The sequence below is a fragment of the Sorex araneus genome, chromosome 2 (genome assembly GCF_027595985.1).
Source record: "Sorex araneus isolate mSorAra2 chromosome 2, mSorAra2.pri, whole genome shotgun sequence".
NCBI classification, from domain to species: Eukaryota; Metazoa; Chordata; class Mammalia; order Eulipotyphla; family Soricidae; genus Sorex; species Sorex araneus.
In genome coordinates, this window is record NC_073303.1 from 61,049,540 (window position 1) to 61,075,593 (window position 26,054).

Genomic DNA, 26,054 nt, shown 5'->3' on the forward strand with positions numbered 1-26,054 from the left:
TCCCTGAGCCAGGATTGACTCCCAAGCACTGAACCCCAAGTATTCCCTGAGCACTACAAGGTGTGGTCCCAAAACAGAAACAAACAAAAGGAAAGTAGAAAATACCTCCTGATTCATATTCTGACAGAAAAAAATTATTTCAATAAACTAAAGTAACTATCTTCTTGTGTACTTAGGAAGCATGAATGTTTCTTCATGGGCAATGCTTCCATGAAAAAATAAAATAAAAAAATTTCCAAACTTGTGTAAAATAAATAAGTACAATATCAGTTTCATTGTTATGAATCAAATAAAATATAAATAAATACATTCAGTGATGCAAGATAGTCAAACAAAAGACAGAAAATAATTTAACTGGTAGGACACACATTTTCAGGATACCAGATTATGCCTGTACATTGTTTTTCCTCTATTAGTTGTTTTGGGAAGTTAACAAGTTAAAAAACTGTACTGAAGGCAAAAGACAGCATGAAGTTCATCTTTGGAGCACAGAAATGTCTAAGTCATTTCAGGTAATTTTATTTTATTTACTTCCCTCAACAGTTACCACGTGGCCCAGCAATCATTTTAGCAGTTACTGAGCACCTACCTGGGCTTCAATATTGTCTTAGAGAAAAGCAAAATAAAGATATATGCAATGTCACTCCAGGCCTCATTAGAAACAAATAATTACTGGAGACATTAAAGGAAGATTGGAATATATACATATATATATATATGTAGACAACAGTATATATACAGAGATATATAGACAATATATGTATAGACAATGGTATAGATAGTATAAGATATGTTATGCCAACAAAGTATCCCAAGAACACAATGTTTATGCTAGCCAGAGATCTCAGACAAAGGGGGACTCACCCTCATTCCAAACCTCATTGCACCGATGGGCTTCAAAATCTTTAGAGATTATGACTCTAGAATAAGGACCTAAGAAATGAACGCAAGATCTAAAGCGAGGGCTTAAGATATTATATACAACACCTTACACATGAGACCCAAATTTTCAAATGTGCCTGTCAAGGGGGCAGAAAGGGGAGCGAGAGGGAAACTAGGGACACTAGTGGCAGGAAGGTCACACTGGCTGTGAGATTTGTGATAGAACATTGTATGCCTGAAACTCTATTATGAGCAACTATTTAAGTCATAGTGCATTCATGAGCAAAAATTAATAATAAAAGCATAAAATAAAATCAATTTTTGAAGATATTAGATACAGAGAACCTTGAAATCAAATCCAGTACTGCTTCTATAACCTAGCGAATGAGTGCTTGTGGTTTGTATTCACAAACAACCTTGTAGTTTCCAAAAGTTTTAGTTTTTATTCTTAACTCATTTGCAATGTTTAAAAGAATGACTGTATCATGTTAATTTCATCCTATCTTTAGCTTGCAAAGGGCCGTTTGTTATATAACAGTCTTATGTATTATTATTTATCAATAGATGATGTACATTAACATATACCAAACTTGATGCAAATATAAAGCATAAATGTTTGTTATAAATAAAGAATAACATTAAACTCAATACCTTATGTTCATACTTAGTTTAATAGAGGCCTACCCTATTAGGATCCACTCCCTGAGGATTTATCTGTTTCATACACGAATACATAGCCGTGGTAGTTAGAATGGCACAAGCACACACTTGGCATTAATTACACATGCCTGGAATGAATATTTAACGAACTTTGCATTTGAGAAAACGAAAGGTAAGTGACAGCAGCAGAGTTGAACCAGATCAGTATATGGGAGACTGGACTAGAAGTCTCTCGGGCTCCTTGAAGTCTCTGTCAAGTTTTCATTCCTCCGCAAGAACTTTATAAGAAATATCAAAGATTCTTTTTCTGCCTTCCTACTGTCTGCCCATACCTTCTTCTCTCCATTATACCCACTCTCCCACCACCAGCTGATCCATCAAGGAAAAAGGCCCTACTCTTCAGCTTTGGGAACTGCACTGTTAGCCGGCTTAATTTAATCCTTAGACCCTTCCAGCATTGTGACTTGCAAGCCATCTGCCTCTCCTTTGTTTTCAGGAGCTGATAAGACACTCCTTTTGTTAAATCTTTTGTTTTCTTAAGAAGATTTTTAAAAAGCTTGCCTCTTTTTTTTTTCCTCTAGGTGTACTCGGGTAAAAACTTCAGAAGTAGAGTACAACAAAAATATATCATACTCTCTGTGATAGCGTGGGCATTGTTTGAAATAAAAGAATATCCCTTTATTCTGACAACATAAAACAGACAGGTCACGGTGCTTTTTTGAAAACATGGGCTAGGAGATGAAAGCTTGTGCCAGTATCAACTATGATAATATGAACAGAATTAGTCAGGGCTTTGAGTATAAAGAGAGAGAGAGAGAGACAGAGACAGAGACAGAGACAGAGAGGGAGAGAGAGGAAAGATTTTTCCTTCCCCAAGATAACATTTCCATAGCCACAACTCTGGTATTTGGAACCATCATATTAATAATTCTCAATCTTCAGGAAAAAATATGCCAATAATAAATCCATGGCCCCTGTAGAGACTTCACAACAAAACATAAGTGAAAGAACATTGGCGTTAAATCAAAATTAAGAAGCAGTCATGTACTCTCCTCTCCTCTGACTATAAAACCAAACTCCCGGAAGCGACATCTAATAGCCTAGTTCTCCCTCTTGGAGAACCTGACAAGCTACCAAGAGTCTATTGCCCGCATGGGAGGGTCTGGCAAGCTCCCTGTGGCGTATTCATATCCCAAGTACAGTAACAGATATATGCATACCTCTCGGAGAGCCCAGAGAGCCCGGCAAGCTACCGAGAGTATCCCGCCTGCATGGTAGAGCCTGGCAGTGTATTTGATATGCCAAAAACAGTAATGATAGGTCTCATTCCCCTGAGCCTGAAAGAATTTCTAATCGTTGGGAAAGACGACTAAGGAGAGGCTGCTACAATCTCAGGGCTGAGTCTAATAGAGACGTTACTGGTGCCCGCTTGAATAAATAGATGAACAACAGGATGACAATGATACAGTGACAGTACTCTCCTTAGGAAGAGTCCAAAACAGGGACATTTGGAAGAAGGAGCAACAATTACAAATGGTTCTCATTTTTTATCTTCAGCCCCACTGTGGTTTACACTCTCATTATCTTTTATCTTGTTTATTAATTAGCTCTCTGGCACAAGGAACTTCAAATTTCCAAATTTCTGATTTATTCCCAACTATCAAGAGAGTGGTAAACATAAAATATAAACTGTGTCATTCTTTTATTTTTAATTTATTCTTTTATTGAATCACCATGTGGAAAGAAAGTTACAAAGCTTTCAGGTTTAAGTCTCAGTTATACAATGCTTGAACACCCATCCCTTCACCAGTGCACATATTCCACCACCAAGAATCTAAACTGTGTCATTCTTATACCTAAAATTCTCCTATAGTTCTCCATCTTAAAAACTCAAATCCAAATTCCTTAGACTATAAATGGTACGGGGGCCAAAGAGATAATACAGAGGGTAAGACACTTGCCTTGCACACAGCCGACCCAAGCTGGATCCCCAGAAGTACAAACAGTTCCCATACCCCATTAGGAGTATCCCTGATTGTGGAATTAGGAAGAAGTCGTGAATGTAGTCTGGTGTGTCCAAAATATAATTTTTTTAAAAAAAAAAGCTTGTAAGTGATATGACATTTCTTATCTAATTTTTAAGTCACACCTCTCCCACTCTCCCAAAGTACTCATGTATTTCACTATTTCCAAATGAATAGAGGCTTAGGACCCACAGAAAAATTAGATTTTTCAATTTTTATAGTTCAGCTGACCTTATTAATAATTGAAAGTTTCTGATCTTTACAAAATTCAGACTCTCAGCTAAGTTCTTTAAATAGCTACATCATTTCAAATAACTCAAAACCCGTAGATTCTTTCTGTAACACGCATGCACACACACACACAAATTTTTAAAAATTTTGTGAGGAATCAAATGCTAGGGGAAAAGGCAGCTCAGATAGAGAAGGGAACGCTAAGTATGGGTGTTTGGAGCACCTGCTTGGTTTGGGAGATGCATGCAGAATGTAGACTATAGATCGAACACAATGGCCACTCAGTGTCTTTATTGCAAACTACAACACCCAAAAGGAAAGAGAGAACAAAAGGGAATGCCCTGCCACAGAGTTGGGGTGGGGAGGAGGTCAATGAGGTGGAGATGGTGGGAGGGACACTGGGATCATTGGTGGTAGAAAATGGGCACTGGTGGAGGGATTGGTACTCAATTATTGTATGACTGAAATGCAAGCACAAAACTTTGTAAGTATGTAACTGTACCTCACAGTGATTCACTAATAATAATAATAATAATAATAATAAATTTTGTGATGAACCTACAGCTTGTCTAAATTGGTAGTACAGCAAAATCTCATATACAGTTCAGCATGAGTCTAAAGTTTAGCCTATTGTCAACCATGAAGTAATTATGTAATTATTAAGAAGGTATTAAAAAATGATACATTTAATAAGCATATAAAAGAACTATTCAAACAACACTGACATCTTACTTGTGAGGGTTTAGCTGAAAGGAACAGTATTTTTTAAAATTATCTGAGATAATATCTTTGTCATATATTACTGTATCTAAAGTGCAGAGCCCAGTTTAATGGTTCATTAGATAATAAATATTGTGGTGTGAATAAATGAAAGATTAATTTTCTGGAAAATCTGTAGTCTCCCACTTCCTCTAAGTCCTACTTTTATTCCAAAAAGAAAATGTAAAGAAAGGATTTGCGCAGAGGAAAATTAAGAAAGAAAATGAGATTTGGTTAATGATTTGCAGCAGGGGTCAGAAAGATATTACAGGGTTAAGGCATTTGTCTTGTATGCAATAGATCCAGTTTGATCACTTGCACCACATAATGCGCTTCCCCAGGAATTTCCAGGATTTATCCCTGAACATAGAGGCAGGGATAAACCCTGTATACAACCGACTATGGCCCCCACTCAAAAATACATGAATTGAAGCAGGTGAGACAGTGATTCATAAATATCTGAATCTGGAGAATGAAAAGTCAAGAGCTGACCGAATTCAGAACTTTGAAGATAATTTTGATATATGTGCCTTCTCCATGAGGGAAATTAGACGGCACTGAAAATATTTGAACATAAAACTAAGATAATCTAGATCGTATTTCAACAAAACCATGCTACCTTTTCTGTCTCTAAATCCTCCAAGTAAGGATCACCAACACCGTGACCTGTCAGAGATAATTGTGCACTTCAGACAAAAGGAGTCTTAGACCGCCAAGGTAGCTATGGGGTCAAAGTCACCAAATTCTAGACATAGCGCTCAGTCTATGTTATATTGTGCTAGATTAAATCCTTTTGTCAGATAAAAAGAGGGCTCAAGAATGATGCAACACTTTTAGTTGTCAATACTAGAAAGTGGAATTCCCATTAAGTGACATGGGTTGTTGTGAGGGTTGGGTTCTGGGGTTCAGGGGACAATGGGGGCTCAGTTTTACTTATATATTATGTACCCAAATAACAAATAGGTCATTGAACATACTTGAGAGGGGAGGTCTATGATAAAATGCAGGTTTTAGCATATATTCACTAATTATAGTGATGATTAGTAGTTTTCTAAACGCTGAGAAAGACATTATTAAGTGGGTAAGCACAGATTAAAAGAGAATAGAAAAGCACAGATTGGAAAGACTGCTATTATATTTAAATTTTACAATAGTGTGGGTTCTCCAGTTGGAAAGATGACTATGATATTTAAATTTTACTATAAGAGACCAGGGAGATGGCTAAAAAGGATTAGAGGACACAAATTGGATGTGTAAGATCAGGGCTTTAATCTCAAGCATCACCACCCCCCACACCCCATTACATTGTGGAGGGCTCCAAAATAATTAATTAACTATTTTTATTTATATCTTTGGGGGCTACTCCAAGTAGTCCTCAGGGCTGACTCATAGCTCTGCCTTCAGGGATTACTCCTGGCAGAGCTCAGAGGACCATACGGGGTATTGAGATGGAACCTGCGCTGACAGCATGGAAGGCAAACGCTCTACCCACTGTATTGTCTCTCTTGACTTCTTAATAATTTAGTAGAAGATGAGGAAGTGCTAATAAGGAAACCTAAGAAGAGTGCCCAGAGAAGTATAAGCAAAATAGCACCAGCGGCAACACTCTAGAAGATGGAGGTAGGAAGTGGATTTTGTTTTTTTGTTAAATGAATGAATGAATGAATGAATGAATGAATGAGTGAATAAATGAATAATGTTGTTATGAAAGGTGGAAGTTGAAGAACAGCCACATAGTGTAGTTTTACAAAGACATAGGGACAAAAATGTCACTGGAAAAAAAAAGGGACATTCAGATTTGGAAATGAATGTAGCAATATCTCTTTTGAGATCATTAGCCGAAAGGAAAGGAGTTAGAAGTCACTGGAGTTGACAAAAAATATATATTTAAGAGGAAAAAAAAGAAATTTTGATTCTTTAGAAAGTAAAAACTTGTTGATGCAAGAAGAGATAAAAGCCAGTGAACAGGTGTCGGTGATTTACAAGGAACACAGGCATAAGAGTAAACCGGGGAAAAAGTCAGAGCACTTGGGACTAATGCCGTGGGTGAATTGTGTGGCAGTGAGAACTTATAGACATTGTCTTCATTTTGCTTCTATTTTTACCCACAAAAATGGGAAGAAAAGATATGAATTGCAAGTGAAAATATACACGAAAATCTAGGACATGTGAGAAAAGAAGACAATGTATAAAGTAGTTGATGAAGAAAGGTGGAGGAAGAATAGACGAAGATCATGCTGAGTAGCATTAGTGATACACTTGATCACAGTGATTGTGGATACGAGGAATCTGCTTCTTTCCCATGGTCCTCTGTTACCCATATTTAATGCAGAGTATACAGGGTTAAATTCAATCTGGTTTAATTCACCAAGGGAGATGAGGAATAAAGAAAGAGGGACTATTTTATCAGTGCTTGCAGGTTGCTCAAATAGGATTGCAGATTTTCTTTCCTATTAGATTTTGAAATTCTTGAATTCATGTGCCATTTTAAATTTTATTTTGTTACTAGAAATAGTAATAATAGCAATAATGTTGGTTATTAGTTAATATGCACCCATATGGATGTCTATCTTTGCATGCAGTACAACAGAGTTTCTGTGATGACTCAACTAGGTTCACTCTCATGCTTAATATGTATAGATGTATTTATCAACTTAATCTTTATTTAAAGGATTTTTATAAATATTTTTTATAAATATTTTTGCCAGTGGATACATTGGGGAAATGGCAGCAATAGCTCTACATGGTTTTCATGAGAATGAGAGGAGTTTAATAAGTGCAAAATTCTTTCAAAAGGCAACCAGCCCATATGTGCTTAATAACTGTTAGCGCTTTATATAACTGGTATGTTTCCCAACTCCTTCTTTCAATCTTTACTTATACCCCTTCTTCATAATAAATGTAGGTTTGCTTATTAAGTAATGCATGTCTATTCTGAAGGGTTTCAGAATAGGGTGTGTGTGTGTGTGTGTGTGTCTGTGTGTGTGTGTGTGTGTGTGTGTTCCACTTCATTACAGAGATACCTTTTAAACATGGATTATTATTTATTCAATGTTGAATTTTATTGGTATAAGACAACACTAGGCACACATAATTTCCTCAATATGTTTTTATTGAGTTTAAACTAAGGAAGACCAAGTAAAGTCACATATTTGTTGGCGAACTAAACAAGACAACAGAGAAACAATAAAGACCTTATGCATCCCAAGTTTGGGAAAGTAATACAAAAATTCTGCAAAGAGAGATAAAGAACGGCAAGAAAGTAAAGCTTTTCCTAACCTACAATTTGTCTTGACGTGGACTTGGAGCTCTTCCTACTATCCCCATAGAACTGAACTGCTTTCTATATCTGGCCATTTATAACAGAGCTTTTGCTAGCTATCATGTTAAATCAAAATAAACATCTACTTGGACCATAGAGGAGACATTAAAATTATTTTCTAATAACATGTCAAAATTCCATCCAGATGGTACTCAAAGGTAAATGAAATTGACAAAGTAAAAACATCTTTTTAGCATTACCTCTTTTGTCCCTCTCACTGGTACCTTCATTCTTTTCCATAAAATACCATAATTCCTAGTAAAAACCAATCATTTTCACTATATTATGATGACATACACTGAAGAAGTCTCTTTTGATTCCAAAATCTGAGGAAGCTACTTTGAAAAAAAGGTGATCAAGCAATAATTAAATGTAATAGTTATACTATTGAAGGAAAGAATATTAATAGATAAAGAACTACACTTAAAACCAGTAATTCTGAAATAGAGGGAAGAGGTAGACACCTGGAAATATTCCACTAACCACGCCGTGAACAATCCAGAGAAAACTTTGGTTTGTTAGGGCACTGAAAAGATACTCACCCTTGTAATTTTCCTCCCAAAGTCACAGTGATACTTGGACATTTTCCTAGGATGCAAGTGGCAAGGGCTGCTGTTACCGAAGCAAACATGGCATTTGCTCTTAATCTCAGGAGCAAAATACTAAAAGTGTGTAAACAAATGTCCTCTTAGCTTTGTCTGCTTAGCAAGATTTCTCCCACAGTCTGTACTGTGAATGCTGAAAGGCACCTGAGTGTTATGTACTGCAGATAAAACTGATCTCTGAAAGGAAAGATGTAATAAAAACTCTCATTTTGAGGATTTGCCAATTACCTTGCTATAAATACTCTTGCTGTGGCCAACCTACCAACAAAATGACATGAAATGTGATGTTGTGGGCTAGTTATGAGTGGATTCCAGCACCACGGGTTTTTATCTGCAAACGAATTGCTTCCTTCCCCAGAATTAAAGCTGAAATTGATGTTAGGCATTATCGGAAGAATTCTATCCTCCCCCAACCAACTGCAATAAAAGGACACAACTCCCATCTATCTCTCAGACAAAACAGACCCTTGAAACAAGATGACTTTGCATGTTCAAGAAAAGGTGAGGAATGTCCCATCAGAAAAGAGGACCACCATCCTTCCATTGCACATTCAACTGTGAGATGTTACTTGCAGCAGTAGTAAAAGAAGTGACAGAATAGCAGGAGCAGACTCTATCTTAATTTCTTACAACCTCCTTGTTCCCATGACCATACTATTGCCAAATCCAGAGCTGTCGCCCTACTGGTCTGTCACTGGGAGAAAGAGAGGGAGTCTTAAGAGATCGCTAAAATAAATGAATTTCATTCCTCCTCTTCACAATTCTGCTGAGATCTAAGATCTTCTAAACTCGACCAATTAGGTCAAAGATGATTTGATTAATGCAGTTCTTACAAAGACCTTATTATCTGATATGCTTTTTTTTTCTACCATAATGAAGCATCATTCTACTCTTGAAGGCATGCTACAATGCTCGCCACTTCATGGTTTCCTGGGCAAAGATTAACTAATATTATCTCAATTGTGACAAAGCCTTCTATTTGTGGCTGCAGACAGATGGACCCAGTTCTGTGTGTGCCTCCATTTCAACCATTCTGCTCAGAAATTCATTTAATTGTTTTTAAAAAAATAGTTTGAACAGGGTTTGTCTTAGGAGACTGTATTTTCAGCCTAATTTACTTATACCCTATAAGTTTTATTATATAATAACAGATGTCACTGGAAATTTAAGAAATAAATTTAAAAAATAAAAATCATTAGAAAATAATGATTTTTACTCCTCTTTTTTTTCTCTAGGTAAATCTATGGAATTTGCTTCTATTAACATTTTATTCTCTAATAAAATGCCTGAGAAAAGTCTGGAATTCAGTTTGGTATTCTGGTGTCTGGCTTTTTGGGTGGGCTTTTTCTTTATTTGTTCTGTTTTTGTGTGTTTGGGCAAACTAGTGATGTTCAGGTCTTATTACTGGCCCTGAACTCAGGAATCATTCCTGGAAGGCTCAGGGGATTATACCAGGTATTCATGACTGAACCCAGGTCAGATGCATGCAAGGGAAGTGTCCTGCCCACTATACTATCTCTCCAGTTTGGGGTTGAATTCATTGAATTTGTTCAGAAAATGAAGCTATGTTTTAGAGTTCCAGAATAAAAGTTACAATATAACAAATTCTATAATCACCAAAAATAAGGTTTTTTAAACATTTATTTGATTTACTAATCTTTTGATATTGTATATTTTGAGGGGGCACATTTTCCTGCCTGTATATGTCTATAAACCTCATGACAGCTAAAATCTGATAACTTAATCCCTATCAAAAAGATTCTTCTGCATGTTCCACCCATCCCTTTACTCCATCCATCTGGTTAATACCATATTTTTTAAGAAAATGAATTTTACTGCTATGGTCATCTCTTTGAAAGTGTATCTAGTTCTAGTGAGATATGTTCAGAGAAAATAGAAAATAAACAACTCACTTTTGTTTGGGAGAGGGAGCATATCTGTGGTGCTCAAGGTATGCCCTTGGTTCTATGTGCAGGAGTCACTCCCTGTGGGCTTGGGAGACCCTGTGGAGTACAGGGGATCAAACTCCAGGTCAGCTGCCTGGAAGACAAATGCCTTCCCCACTGTACTATGGTTCCAGCCCCATTCTAAGGATTCCCTCATACTCAGTGACCAAGAGGGGGGCTAATCATTGTGTTGATTTTAGTGTATGTTATCTTTGGGGCCAGGGTTTCTCTTTACTTCCTCCACCTCTAATTTCCTTCATGTTCTATATCAAAACCTTAATGATCCATAATGCAAGGCAGTAGATGATGAATCCAGGCAAGAATTAGATCCTTCTGCCAAGAAAAGAGAGTAGGGTCTACTGCAGTATTTACTGAAGATTGACTACTCAGTGGAGCAATCACTGCCAGTGAGGTCAACTACAGTGGCAGCGAACCCCAGAAAAATCTGGAACAAAAGACAGATAAAAGTGCTCTGGACTGAGAGCACCAGGATGGTCAGGGCACTGAGCAGTTCCTAAGGTTCTCACCCAGACACAGGAGCAAGGCAGGGTGCAGATATTAGGACTGCAGAGCAGGAGCAGGGAATGGTAAGGAAGCAAGTTATGAAGACTGAGGGGCAAGATCAGTCAAATCAGACATGATTCTGATCTCAAGAGCATGTAACTCTAGTTCCTTGAATCTCTTGCTTGTAGGGTCAAAGTTGAGCCCGGAGTACAGCTTGACTTGCCCATAGAAGTTCAGTTTTCCTAGTAGCAAAACTTTAAAGAAATTCTTGTTATGGTATTAGAACCCTATTAAACTTCCAAAGTTGCCAACTTTGTGAATGAATTGGAGCATAGGTGTGTGTGTGTGTGTGTGTGTGTGTGTGTGTGTATGTGAGAGTGCATATACACACACAATCATCCACATTTTCTTCCAGAACACTAATTCAACTTTCTCATACAGTGTATTAGGGAAACAAACCTACAATTATCATCCTGGAGAGGTAAATGAGCTTAGTTGCTAATTGTTTGAGATCAATGGACCATACATGGTACCCAAGACCAAATTCAGCATCAGTTACGTGCAAAGCAAGTGCCCTACCCACTCTCTACCCTTTAGTTATCCTTTAGTTATCCTTTAGGTATCCTTTATTTATCCTTTAGTCATACTCTCTTGGTTGTTGACTAAACAATATCCCACAACTAGCTCAATGAGCATATATAAATATTTGCTAAGTAAATTAATGGTGAATAAGAGTTTGAATGAATTGCTTTAAAGGATAACATTCCTATGTAGATGTTACTGATTCTGCATTAGGATGCTTGATAATCTTCTGGAGAATCCAGCTGGCTAAGTGAAGGAAATAGATGATAGTCTTAAAACTCTATGTGTGGTGACAAGGAAGGAAAATGATATGGTAGAAAACAAAAATTCAAGAGGAAAAGTTCAAGTTTCCATAGAAATGTATGAAAAGGCAATGACAACTCTTTTACTTGTAAGTTTTATGTAGGCATTAGACAACTAAACCTACAAGTTGCCTAATCTTGTAGATCGCCTGGATTTCAAGAACTGACCCTAAGAAGAAAAATCTTCATGAGGATACAATGATCACAACACAAATGAACTGGCACTTTGTGGCAGGGAAAAAGGTAAGAAGTAACAAAGCTCACTAAGTAAGCTTAGAGACCCAGAGCATTGAGGCTTGGACTTGGTTCCTTCACAAGTCATTAAGGACACACACAGAGCTGCATAAAGCCATAAGAAAACGAGAGAGGCAGGACAGCAGGGAGGGCTGTTGTCTTTGATCCCTGGCGCCACGGACACTCCATTTCCTTCCCTGGCCAGGAGTCATCCCTGAGTGCAGAGCTAAGAGTAAGCCCTAAGCACTGCCAAGAGTGGCTCAAAATCCAAAAGGAATGAAATTAGATGCCCCGTCTAGAACTATTGCTTAGCTTCTTACTGCAGAAGCCTCAGTGTCTCGCCATCATGAGACCAGGAGATCAGCTACAGGGGCACCTCTAGCCAAGGGGCTCCCCAAAGCTCGGCTGGATTCCCCTACCCCGAGACTGAAGAGAGCTTGGGTCTAACTCTGGCAGTGCTTCTGGAAGAGGAAAATGGGTATGTTGACTTTTGGGAATCTACTGAACTCCCATCGGTGACTCCCGTCAGGATGCGTGGCCTATTTCTCTCATTTTTTTGTTTGTTGTGTTTTGGGTTTGGGGTTTTTGTTTGTTTGCAGGGGTTATTTATTTAGTTAGTTATTTTGGTTCTCAGTGTTCCCATCTCCTGGGCACATGGACACTCCACCCATTTTGAAATCTGAGCATGATTTTTAAAATATGCATCTAAAACAAAAACCATTTTTTAAAAACCATTTTTGAATAATGACCAATGCTTAAAAAACACGATTGCTATGTAAAACAAAAAAGAAAGTTTATCTATAAAAAATGTGTAACTTCTGCCTGTTACCTAAAATGTGAACTGCTGCATATAAGGTAAATCCGTTTTTGAAACTACACTGCATTGGCAGTGGCCTCCACCAAGCGACCAGAAACTTATTATTTCTGTGTAATCAAATTTGTCAGTGCAATCCCTACAGTGTTTTCCATGACCAGCTGCTAATAGCCCCAAAGTGGAGCTCTAAAACCTGTGGAAATATTTATGGTTCCAGGGGCTCAGGAAGTAGCACTGCATGAAATGTTGCTACTGAATCTACAGCGGAGATGGGGGAAAATAATTTGCTCCAAGAGCCTTGTCTAAACATGCCGTTCTCTAGGTAAAAACAAACACTCTAACAAATGAAATGTCATGCTCAAGTACTAGAATTGTAGGTACATGTGCACGTACATTCGAGATAAGAGAACATTACTTTTTACAGAGATTTTAATTCACAACTCCTTGACCAGAATATAAATTCTAGGACCCTCTGCGCCTAAAGACTTTGATTCCAGAGACCTTCTAACACATTTTGGCATCCAGCGCAGCTACTTACAGCAATGCACTGGGACTGTGAGCTGGGCCACAACCCCGAGCTGGCCGGGGATGGATCTTTCCTCTCCACCCTGATTTTCTGCACGGAAAATAGCGGTGGCAGCAATATCCACGTGGTGAGAGCCATCTTCTAAGACTCCTAACCCAGAGGTATACGGTTTTTACACTTGGGGCTCCTAGGGAATCATGGGAAATGGGTGTAACCAGCATGCCCTAGGCCCAGATAAATCAGGAGCTGCTGAGAGTGAAATGGACCCTCTGCGCCTAAAGACTTTGATGCCAGAGACCTTCTAACACATTTTGGCATCCAGCGCAGCTTCTTACAGCAATGCACTGGGACTGTGAGATGGGCTATGCAGTTTCTGGCAGAATTTTCCCTGGACTTTATACAGAAATCCAAGAGACTTAACATCTCTTAATTGTCAGCAATGTGAAATGGATCCTTTTTAGCAGGTCTGACTTGGCGGGGAGACTCCAAATAATAACAGTGAGTTTTTTGTTGAAATATTGAAGGTAGTCAAAGTAGCAGCCATTTCTCTAGACTGAACTAAGCAACAGCCCCACACCAGCCGAGAAGAGGAAATATCCCTCTTTCCCGGTTGTTTCCCATTTTCGGGGAGAAACGCGGCGTGGCATCCACCATACTATGAGACGCAGGAAGGGAGATGGGGGGGGGAAGGAAAAGGAAAAAGAAAAAAAAGAATTATGTACTTGGAGCAGTGGGGCTACATATCTCTTCATTCCAAGCAATGGAAAACTAATCATCAAATGCTTCCTTGATAGTAGGGCTGTCCTTCTTGGGGGGAAACTCCAACAACAATAGTGAGTTTTGTGTTGAAATATGTAATGTAATCAAGGTAAAGAGAAAATGAAGTGAAATTCATCAGTTATGCAGTTGGGGGTGGGGGGACGGGGGCGAGGTATACTGGGGTTTTTGGTGGTAGAATATGGGCACTGGTGAAGGGATGTAGGTTTGAATGTTGTATAACTGAGACATAAGCCTGAGTACTTTGTAACTTTCCACATGGTGATTCAATAAAAAAAAAAAAAGAATATACATTCTAATCCTCGCTTCAGAATTGTGAATTCAAAACAATATTACTTATCCTCCTTTCTCACTGAATATTTTTTAATTTTAAGGAGTAGGCAGTTGGCCCAGCAACTAAAGAGGCCTTAAGCATTAGCCATGACCACAGCTCTATCAATATTTCCAGACTGAAACAATAATATAAAATATCAAGAATTGTACAAATTAAAAAGTGACACAACGACCTTGGTACAATTTTGCTTACCCTTCACAATTACTTTGTAAAAGAACTATATCCCCCCATTTCCACAAGGAGGTTTTATTTGTATGCCAGCCAATTTTCAAAGTATTAGGATTACAAAGTTCTAAGAAGACCGAAAATGAATATTCTGATGGAAAGAGATGACAAATGTAAATATGCATAGAATATGCTTTTAGAGGTTATGAGTCCTACAAAGAGAACAACTGGGGCAGAGTGGATAGGGAGTTCTCTTGGAGATGGTGACAACTGAAGAGAGATTTAAATGATAAGAAGTGTGGGCAGGCGAGAGAACTCAAAGGGCTAGAGTACACATTAACCACGCAGGAGGCCCAGCTTTCAGCCTTGCCATACAACCGTTCCCCAAGCACTGCCAGGAGTGACCCCCAGTACCAAGCCAGGACTAATCCCCAGCAGCACCCCGTGTGGCCTCAAAACAAAATAAAAATAGATGACAAGAAGGAGGTGGCTCTCCAGAGATCTGGCCAGGCGTGCTCCAAGAAGAAAGAACGAAGTCAAAGGAGTTAAGACTGAAATGATTTTGATTAGAGATCAGTGAGGTTGATGTCTGGTGGACAAGAGGACAAAGGGAAGCAGAATGAGCAGTTAAATTAAATGCTGGGCTGGAGCCAGAGTAAGTGGTCCTTACACTCCGAGTAAGGAGTGAGGTAGTTTAGTAAAAAGGAAAAGATCTCTAAGAATTTTAATGAGATCACTGACAAAGAAATAAGGTACAATATTTAAGAACTTACATAACATAACCGAGTTGCTCATTCAAATCTTACTACTGGGAATTATTAACAATATATCCTTGCACCTATATCACTATGATTCAGTCTTTTCTAATCTGTAAAGTATATGCAGACATAATATTATCTCAAAAAAAGCGAACACAAAGAACTCAGAACAGAAGCAAAATGTTAGTCATCTTTATATATTAAGAAATCATTCTGAGTGCTCTGTGGAGAATGGACTGTGATGGGAAAATGTACGGGCAAAGACACCAGTTCAGAGACTGTTATGGTAGACTAGAACCTAGGTGACAGATGAGTTTCAACTGACATTGTAGCAGTGAAATTAGTGATATCTATTTTAAATTATTGACTAATAGGATGTCATAACATGTAATGTGAGATTCCAACTTGATTCTGATGTAATACAGTTTTTTTCCAAGAACAACACAGATCATGTGCTCTGATGCATAAATGCATAACACCAGAACACCAATGGTTTTACTAGCTGGAAGTCTATTAAATATTCAAATGGAGATCACACAACCCCAAAGTCCAAAGCACAAGTTATCAGTATTGAGGCTTTTGTTCTATGAGACTCAATGAAAACACAGAGCTCATTGATAGAGATAAGAAGATGACCAAGGACTTAATACAGAGAATCTCCAATACTTACAAGCATAGTCAAGGGGGGAAGATCAATTAGAGTTATTAAGAAGGTGGGGCAACTACTATTGATAGAAACCCAGAAGCATGCCACAAAAGTCTAGAAAATAAAGCATTTCCAAGATTAGAGATCAACAGACTATCTCAAATACATCTGAGAGACCAGGAAAACTAAGGCAGAGTCATGGTGGTTGGCATTGGATAAGTAGAGCTCGTTGGTAACATCAACATTGAGAAATCTATCAGTCTCAATGAAGCTAGAGTAATAAAATTAGTAGAGTAATGGATTTTGAGAAATAGGAGATTGGATTGACTGAGATGGATGGGTAATTCTGGGTGTTAGGCTAGGATATGACTATATGAGGAAGACTATCAGAGCTACAAGATCCAGCTGGAAGATTGCTAACTCAGTTGTTTAAAGGAGTATGCATAACACTTGTAGCATTTACTAGGAATCCCGTATTCTTAGCATACAGGGGCTGCAACTAAAACAGGAGAAAGAATGGAAGTGGCATGTTATCCAATAAAATGCAAAGAGTGTGACCTCCTTTGATCATCTTCCAACTCTGTAATACAATTTGGATTCAAGCTTAAAAGAATCCTTTTATCATGAGAAAATAAAAGGATATATTTCAAAGGAAGAGAAACCTAATAGCCAAGGCTGTACTGTGCATCAATGCCTGTAACAGAAAAACAGAAATAAGATGCAATGTAAAATCTTTCAGCCTCGTGGTGTACCAGATAAAACATTCAAAGAGCAGCCGATGGACCCCCAAAAATCTAAAAAATAATCTCCCATTTGTTCAAATAGAAAATATACATTCTGTGCTTTAAAAATTCCAGGAGAAAAAATAAAACATAAAAAAAGGACAAAGATGGTGTGTTTAAACTTCTTTTAATTTGAAATAGGAAGTGATATTTTCCAGAAAGTGTAATTTTAGTATATTCTTTTGCTAATGGGTAGTAGTGTAATTATAATCAAAGTAAGCTTTTATTTTACTCTTGGATAAAGGAAATTATTTTGTCTTTAGTTTTTTAAAAAGTAGATTCCTTTATAATTAATTTTAAATTGCTTTTATTTTCAGCTCTAGCTTTAAATAGACAGTAATGATATAGGTATACTAAAAATCTTCTTGCAAGTATGTTTTTGAAAAGTAAATTTTAAGTACATAGAATTTTATAATCCTTCCAAATCAAAGCAATAGACTTTAAGATCAAATAAATGATTTATCATTGTGGCTATATTAATTTGCTTAGAAATTATTCCTGAGAATGTTACCAAGAGTTCAACTTATCATTTAGGGGTGGGGGTTTTAGATTCTTAAGTTCTACCACTGAGCCATATCGCTAGGCCCTCTATAGTTATTATTTTGGGGCTCAAAATATTTTCCTCGAAGTAAGACTGATCTTCTGGACATGAAATTTTTTATTAATTTTAAAGGTCAGGGCTGGAGCAATAGTACAGTGGGTAAGGTGCTTGGCTTGAGCATGGCTAACCTGGATTTGATCCCGAGAATTCCACATGGTCCCTCGAGAACTACCAGGACTGATCACTGAGTGTAGATCCAGGAGTAACCTCTGAGCACTGCCAAATGTGGCCCAAAACAAACAAAAATTTTAAAGGTTAAAAACAGTATGAGTGTTGGGGGTGGGGGGAAGAGGAAAAAAAGAGTTGATTATCTTTCATTAATGCCTCAATAAACTGAAGACTTGGAAAGGCGTTGATGACTTGACATTTCAGGGTCCATTTAGAAAATTTCAGTGTCAAGGAAATGATAAGGCAATGCTTCCCTAACCAATGCTGGTTTTTTAACTGTTCTCTAGTACTCCTCTCTAGCACATGAATTTTCCAACTTCATACTTTATGGAGAATGTTTCATCACTTTGCTATGAGGTTGTGTCACATACAGAAATGCACTGTATGTTTAGTTTAAGAGGAAATTAAATTTTATAAAATATTTCTTGTTTTAATAAATGCCTAAATTAATGCCTGCAGCTATAGCAAATAATACGTGTGACTCATCTGACTGCTTCCTGTTACAAGTTTCTGGTATTTATAAAATTTTTGGAAAAGTTATATAATGTGTTTATGCTTAGCTAAAGATTTATAGGAATGTTTGATTCTAGTTTATTACAGTCTACAGAATTGAGCTTACCCTCAGGAGGGAGGGAAGCAAATGGGAGGGGGTTACTGGGAACACTAGTGGAAGGAAGGAAGCAGGCCTTCTAATGGTGGGTGAAGGTCAAAATAATACATCATGTATTAAAACTATTAGTAGCAGTGTTGTTTGTCACTGTATCTCAATAAAAAGTGGGGAAAGTAAAGAAAAATGTGTCTCTTTCATAAGTGAATCAACATTTTATGTTAATAAGACCTTATCGATTCATAAGGGGTAGTATTAGCTGAGTTAGTACAACATATTACTCATTCCAATACAGTTACGTTTCCCTATCTCCATTGCTATGGAGCATATAGCCATGTGCCTAAATTCTGTCTGGAAGAGTGAGAGAAGTAGTATGCCACTTTCATTAAAACATCCCAGGAGAATTCCTTTACATTATTTTCTACACTCAAGTCTATCAGAAAAAGTAACACCAAGAATTAGTCTACTGTATTCACTTTAAGTCCCTAAATGTGTGTAGCACAATCATTTGCTGCCTTTGAACTAACACATGGAGAAAAAATAATAACTTATATTAAAGTTGAATCATTACATCTTAAGTCAATTTATAGCAGCAATTTTAGCCTATCCTAATATATGTTGCACTTACCAAATATCTAATTCTGGGAAGTGTGTTACAGGGACATGCCCTTATACTTCCTATCACATATTATTAAAATCCAATACTATTAATATTCATAATTTTAATGTTCACATTATAAATTCAATCTAGTAATCCAAACACTATTTTTTTCTTTTATATTTATTATCTCATTTATCCTCACAACAGCTCTAAAAGACTAGTATTAGTATTTTTTTTCATTTTATAGATGAGAGTTTAAGGAACTTTAGCAAGTCACACAGATGATAAAGCATTAGAAACCGAACATAAATCATACACAAAGTCCATGAGATAGAACAGTAAGAATTCCACTTTGACCAGATACCATAATTACTACATAGGAACATCTCCAAATAAAACTGAACTAAGATCTACCTTTGTACGAAAGAACAATTCACATGAATTCTAATAGGCATGTTTGAAAATGATTACAATGGTTGTGTTCTGTCCTAGAACAAGTCTTCAGACCCTAAATGAAACACTTTCACACACCCTTGAATGCAATGAGGTTGCTTCAATCAACGGGCAATGTGCGCCATTCTAAGAGTATTTTAAGAATATACATCCTGTATACTTGAGGGAATTAGGGAAACAAAAAAGACAAAAAAAGAAACTAGAAATATTACAGTGGTTAGGGCTCATGAACAGCAAGCATCTAACTCAGATTGGACTCCCAGAACAATTTGGTCCCTTGATCATCACTAGGTACAGTCCCAAAGTCTCCCAGCACATCCAAGATGCAGTGCCTGGTATTCTGGACACTGCAGGGGCCAAGCACTATCTCATTGTCAAGCTCTTGAGCTGAACCTATAGTCCAGTAGGCAAAGAATGTATGGTGGATCCCAAGATTTCCTGTGCACCAATTGAGAGCTGGATCCCACCCCAGGAAAACTCAAAAATTCCTGGTTTAGTATAGGAATAACATAAAAGTACTTAAGGAAATCAAGTAAAAGGGGCAGCTTTCTTTGATGTCAAGATTTTTAATGACAAATCATTAAATAATATGGCACTAAGTAAAATAAAGCTTAAGTCAGGGTTTTCCATTTCAAACATTGTCCTTATTATTAAAGGGATTGCCGTAAGTACTAATTCTCTCATTGACTCTTGCCCTTTGGACGGATTTTAGAGAATAATTTAAGTATAAATCCACTGGGCACAGGTCCTTGGATGGAATAATAACTGTGCTTGGTACTTGCATTTCTTTAGGAAATACTCTTAAAATGTAGGCTATTAATAATATTTAAGGGTCTGAAGAGATATTACAATGAGTAAGGTGCTTGTCTTGCATGCAGCCAACATGGATTTGATCTCTGGCATTCCATATGGTCCACTGAGCACTGCTGAGAGCAACTCCTGAGTGCAGCGCCAGGAATAACCCCTGACCACTGCCAAGTGTAGCCCAAAAACAAACAGAGAGAGAGACAGAGAGAGAGAAGGAGAAGAAGGAGAAGGAGGAAAAGGAGGAGAAGAAGGAGAAGGAGAAGGAGAAGAAGGAGGAGAAGGAGGAGAAGGAGAAGAAGGAGGAGAAGGAGGAGAAAGAGGAGGAGGAGAAGGAGAAGAAGGAGGAGAAGGAGGAGGAGGAGAAGGAGGAGGAGGAGGATGAGAAGAAGAAGAAGAATGAGAAGAAGAAGAAGAATGAGAAGAAGAAGAACAATAACAAGAACAAGAACAAGAAAGAAGGAGGAGGAGGAGGAGGAGGAGGAGGAGGAGGAGGAGGAGGAGGAGGAGGAGGAGGAGGAGGAAAGAACAGGAAAAAAGAGGAAGAGGAAAAAGAGGAAGAGGAAAAAGAAGAATTAAATTTGCTAGACTCAGATTGATGCCTTCATTAATGGATTAACTTGTCTATAACAGGGTATCCCAATAAGTAATTTCTTCAAATTACTCTTCAATTACAGCTGAGCACGAACTTTATTTTTGATTAAGTCACCTGCTAACTTTTCTATATTGGTATCATAGCATTGAAACACACAATATAACAAGCTTTCAAATATTACAGTGTCTTTGTAATTTAAATTCTCCTATCTGAACTGAGGTTTGCTTGTCTTGAGATAGTGCCTTTTGCAAGTTCAACTACTTGTTCAAACTTTCTTCTGAATTACTGCCTTCTACTGAGTGTCCTGCCCCTAAATAAAAAGAATATGGTCCCCTGAGCCCCATCAGGTGTGATTCCTAAGCACAGAGCCAGAAGTAAGCCCCGAGCACTACCAGCTGCGGCCCTAAACACTTGTCACCCAAGACAAAAAGGTACTAAAGGTAGTAGACTTAGCACCGTAGACTCTTCAGAGCTGAAAGGACAGAACAGGAGATGGTGCTTACCTTGCATGCAGCTGACCTGGGTTCGGTTCCCAGCCCCACAGAATGTTGATTCAAACCTGGCCAAAATAAAACAAAATGCAGTATGCATGGATGTACACTTTTTTAAAATACACATATGGATACTTTTTTGTATTTTTGTTTATATACTTGCTAGGTCAACTTTTTATAGTGCAAATGATGTTTAGAATTTTTTTAAGTAGTTTAGTTGATTCCCTACTGAGGATCTCAGGACCCACGCATGGCACTATTAGAAGTCTTGGCCCGAGGGAAAGGTCCCCTTCTAAATTCATTCATTTTGTAGGAAAATCCCACTTCCTGCAGTTTCAGTCTCTGTTTCTTGGCTGGTTGTCAGTGAGAATTATAAATGCTGACACATAACAATACTGTAACTGTGTTACTTACATTACAATTTTAAAAATAAAAAAGTGGTCGATACACATCATTTCCCTTAGCTCCTGAGGATTCTTTCCAAAGCTTGAACATAGTTCTTCATCTCGAAGAAGGTAACAGTGACTCAATTTCATCTCACATTTTAAATATCTCTGACTTCTCCTGTCCTTCCTTATTTTAGGGACCATCTGTCTGCTGCAATTATTAAGCAGGTTAGCCTTAAAGGCAACTGTCTCTTTTCAGCAGGAGAATTCTGGGGGAAAGTACAGAAATACTGCCCAGACTTGCTCCTTGGTGAGCAGTGACAAAATATTTGTCCTTCAATGCCCATCACCCAAGGACTCTTCTTGGGAGGTGCGTCGTTGCCTTGCTAAAAGTAAGCCCTAAGATGGGAAGTCCTGGTATCAAGAGACATTACCTGTAAATAGCTGGTAAATATTGAACAGGTATAGGTAGATAATAGTTTTTCTCTGAATAGACAATCAAGTTGGACAGCCATAGTATTTTTACGAGTAACCTTCTGTCCATTGCTACCAAACTTTTCATCTTGAGAAAAGGAGTGTGAAAAATCCGAAAGTCTTCCTTAGACCTCTTTTTTCAGACCAGATTCCAAGTCAATATTTCACCAGCACTCCAGCAAGGGGCACGAGGTGACTGCACAAGAGTCAATCAAGAGAAATTTTATTTGCTGCTAGATTTCTTATTTGTAAGATTTTGTATAAGGTCACCATGTGATTAACAGCATCCAATCCAGTATCATAACATTATGAAAAGGCCACCTCTATTCCTCATAATCATATGAGAACTAAAAATAGAGGAATAGCTTTATGAAAAAAGAAAATCTGTTAGATGAAGTACGTAGCAGTGATGTTGAGGCGAATATTATGCCATACCCAGCTATTTGTCAATAAATGCAAGATCAACAAATTGTTAAAGCATTCAGATGAAGTCTTTAGTATTAAATAAATTTAGAAAGTGTTTGATGAGTGATTTTCCCCACTTGTAACAAATTCACCACCTCATTTGTCTGGCTAAAATTTTAGCCCTAACAATACCTCAACACTATACTCAACTGGCGATCTAAGACTATTTATGACTCTGTCTATTTACAATGCATATAAATATATTCTATATTTAGAATAAACCCTACTTTTGAATATATCCTAAAACAATAGGTCAACCCTCACAAGAGTAAGCACATGAGCTTGGTGTCAGGTGAACCTATAAAGCACCAGATTCTCTACCTCTTCCATGTAGGACTTTGCTAATCTTCTCTCACCAACACTAAGATGATTGAAGGCATCAAATGAAATGAGGCATCTAGGTTTAATAGCAAGGATATCTTGCATTTCCTGTTAGAATGCACTTGAGTCCATTTTTAAGGAATATAAGTATGGGTAATGTTTAACGACTAAATAGTTTTTTGGTTTGCTTATGATATAGGAGGGGTTATGCTACAGTTTCCCTCCCAATGTAAGAAGTAATTTCTCTGATGCATTGTTGATCTAAATATCACCAGCCACTGAGTACAACATTCCTTGGAGTTGGAACCAATTCACAAGAATAACTGAAGAAACTGACAGTTGGTTCTCATCTCCCATCACCTGAACTGTGCCTTTGACATCAGCTCAGATGATACTGCTCTAGGCCTGCACCCAGTTCCAGGTGAAGTTTAAGAAACTGTTCTCCAACACTCAGCGACATGTTCTGTGCTCTGCAGATAGACGGTTCTTTATGACATAGTACAGATTCTTATTTATCCTATGGAAACATTATTCTATAATATTGTAATATTATAGTATTGTAATACCAATATCTTGCCTCCGGTTTTAGGAAGCAAGACCATATTTTAATACTATCATAGTATGAATTGAAAAGGAAATGTTGCAACAATACCATATAACTCAGAAAATAAATTTAAGGTTGCATTTTATATTTCCTGTGTCTCTGCTCTAATATTATGGTGGTTAATTAAAAACTGTCTACGTGCCACTTCCTATATTTTTAGTTTGTATTTCCTTTGAGCACCTCATCTCCCTTATAGGACCTTCTGATGTCCAGATTTTATGCCAAATTTCCATAAATGCAGGTTCTCAGGACATGAATTAAAATGCCATTATTTTGTGTAGCAGGACCTTAGCTAAGTTTTGTCAGCTATTTTGACTGGTGAATAGTCAAAACTTCAGCTGCGTATTTCTGGAGACTTGAGAACTCTGACATTTAATTATCCTCTAAGCAATGCCCTTGTTTTCTTAAAAAATAAATTTAGTGACAATTTTCAAAGCACGAGGAAATATCCCAAAGATCTTATAGAGAAGTACAATTCTATGTCATTCCAGAACATTGCTCATGTCCAAATTATATAATGTTTTAGACAAACAGTAAAAATATTTGTTGTATGTACATTTACAAGTCCTGTCCCAACTACTATAGGTGGTGCCTATAAAGTAAAACTAGGCTGTTAACTTGGGGTAGTTTACAGTAAAGTAGGAAAAAAAATATATTAAATATGAAACATCAATGTTGAATAAGTGAAAGTTAGAAAAGCTGAAAACATTACTGCTAAGATTAAATGCAGTTTAATCTTAATTAATCAGTTTAATCAGTTAATTAATTAAAGATTAATTAAACTTTAAGACTGGAGTACCTGGGGGTAGGAGTTGACTGGTGTATAGGTCAATAACATCATGTTTAAATCAGAAAAATTCACAGTGCTCTTCATCATGCATAGCAAATCCTCAATGGTAGGAAAAATTTAAAAAAGAGGAATAAAAGAAAAACTACCCATAATTTAATCATTTAATTTACCTACTACATTTCAGACATTTATAACTTCAGAGAGAGGCCGTACAGGACAAAAACTTAACCAAAATTCCTGTAGCCAATTAGCCCTTTCTTCCTAATGAAAAGCTTTTCCATACACTCCTAATTCCAGATATCTAAGTGATGCAAAAGTGATTTTTCTGCTTAAAACCCAATACTGGCCCGCACCCACCATCTTGCTGGCAGAGAAACAGCCCAACTCCACAATTAATCTCAAAACGAACATGATGGTGCTGAATTTTATCAGGTAGACTCGTCCAGGCTGAGAACTTCGGGGTCTTCTCAGAATAGGGGCAGACAGATTCCCCTTTCTACCTGACGTCAAAGCAGAACACAGCCACACCTGACACCCTCCAACGTAGAAATGTCCCAGCTCCACAACGGAACCCCTTCAAACTGCCAAGCCACTAATTTGTTCCAGCTCCACGGCTCCTGTACCACATGACACCTCCAAATTTCACGATACTGACAGCCTAGTAGCATTGAAGCAAATCTGATGGGCAAGTTGCATAGAAGCCCACCCAGCCCAGTGAGGGAAAACAAAGACACAGAAACTCCCACAGCAACAACAAGCCCAGTAAGTCTCCACACAATGACCACAATAACACCGTTGTAAAATACAACAATGATCAAAAATTGACTTTTATTGATCTAAGTTTTGATAATTCCATTTTCCTTTATGGTGTAACAAAATGAATAAATTTGTTTGTGCCTGCCTAGGGGACATTGGGTGGGTGGGAAACTGGGGACGTTGGTGGAAGAAAGATCCACTGCTTGTGGGATTGGTGTTGGAACATTTAATGCCGGAAAAAAAAAATAACTGTATTCTGAACAACTTGTTAAATCATGGAGCTAAAATACTTTTTAAACTCCTGAATGCTCCTGAATTCTAGTTTCCTACCTAAGGAGTCACTAATTCCCCAAGAAAACATTCACTCCACAGTGTGTGCCTTGCCGAGGATGACTCTGCCCCTCTCCTCAGTTCCTATGTTGCTTTTCAGTGTCATCACTCCGATAGCTAATGATGACTGATGAAGATAGATGCCATTGCCAGAGTGCTCATGCTCAGTAATGTTAAGTAATGTTTATGAGCTATTTTATTTCATCCTGCCTACCATTCTAGAGGGAAGCCATAACCTAAAAGAAATTAGGGAGGCAATCTAAGGCTGAGTACTTGAACTTTCACTTAGGGATGATTAATTCTGTATCCAACACTCCTAATAACAAAGTACGTATTGAGGTTCATTCTACAACTTGAAGAAGGTAACACCGAGCCCTTGCCATTCAAGGGACACAAGATAGCTGAGGTTGGGCACTGATTTATTACAGGGCAAAAGTAAGATGATAATTATGCCATGTGGATGGTAATTGCGACCTAAATACCATGTTTTTATTCTCCTGGATGATGGGGTGTCACCATTTATTACAGTAACTGATGGTCTGTTAATGGGCCAGACATTTTTAAAAAATGCATACCTGAGTCAGGTGAGAATCAGGCATTATGAAAGAGGAGTCCTTGTCAACCCTTCATTGCTCCTGATTTTCTTGTAAAGAGGTATAATTATTCTGAAGTTCAGCTTATGACACCAAACTGAATTTCAGTGGTTCACATCAAATTCCTCTGATTACAGGTTTGTTTCTGGTGCACTCCTCTAC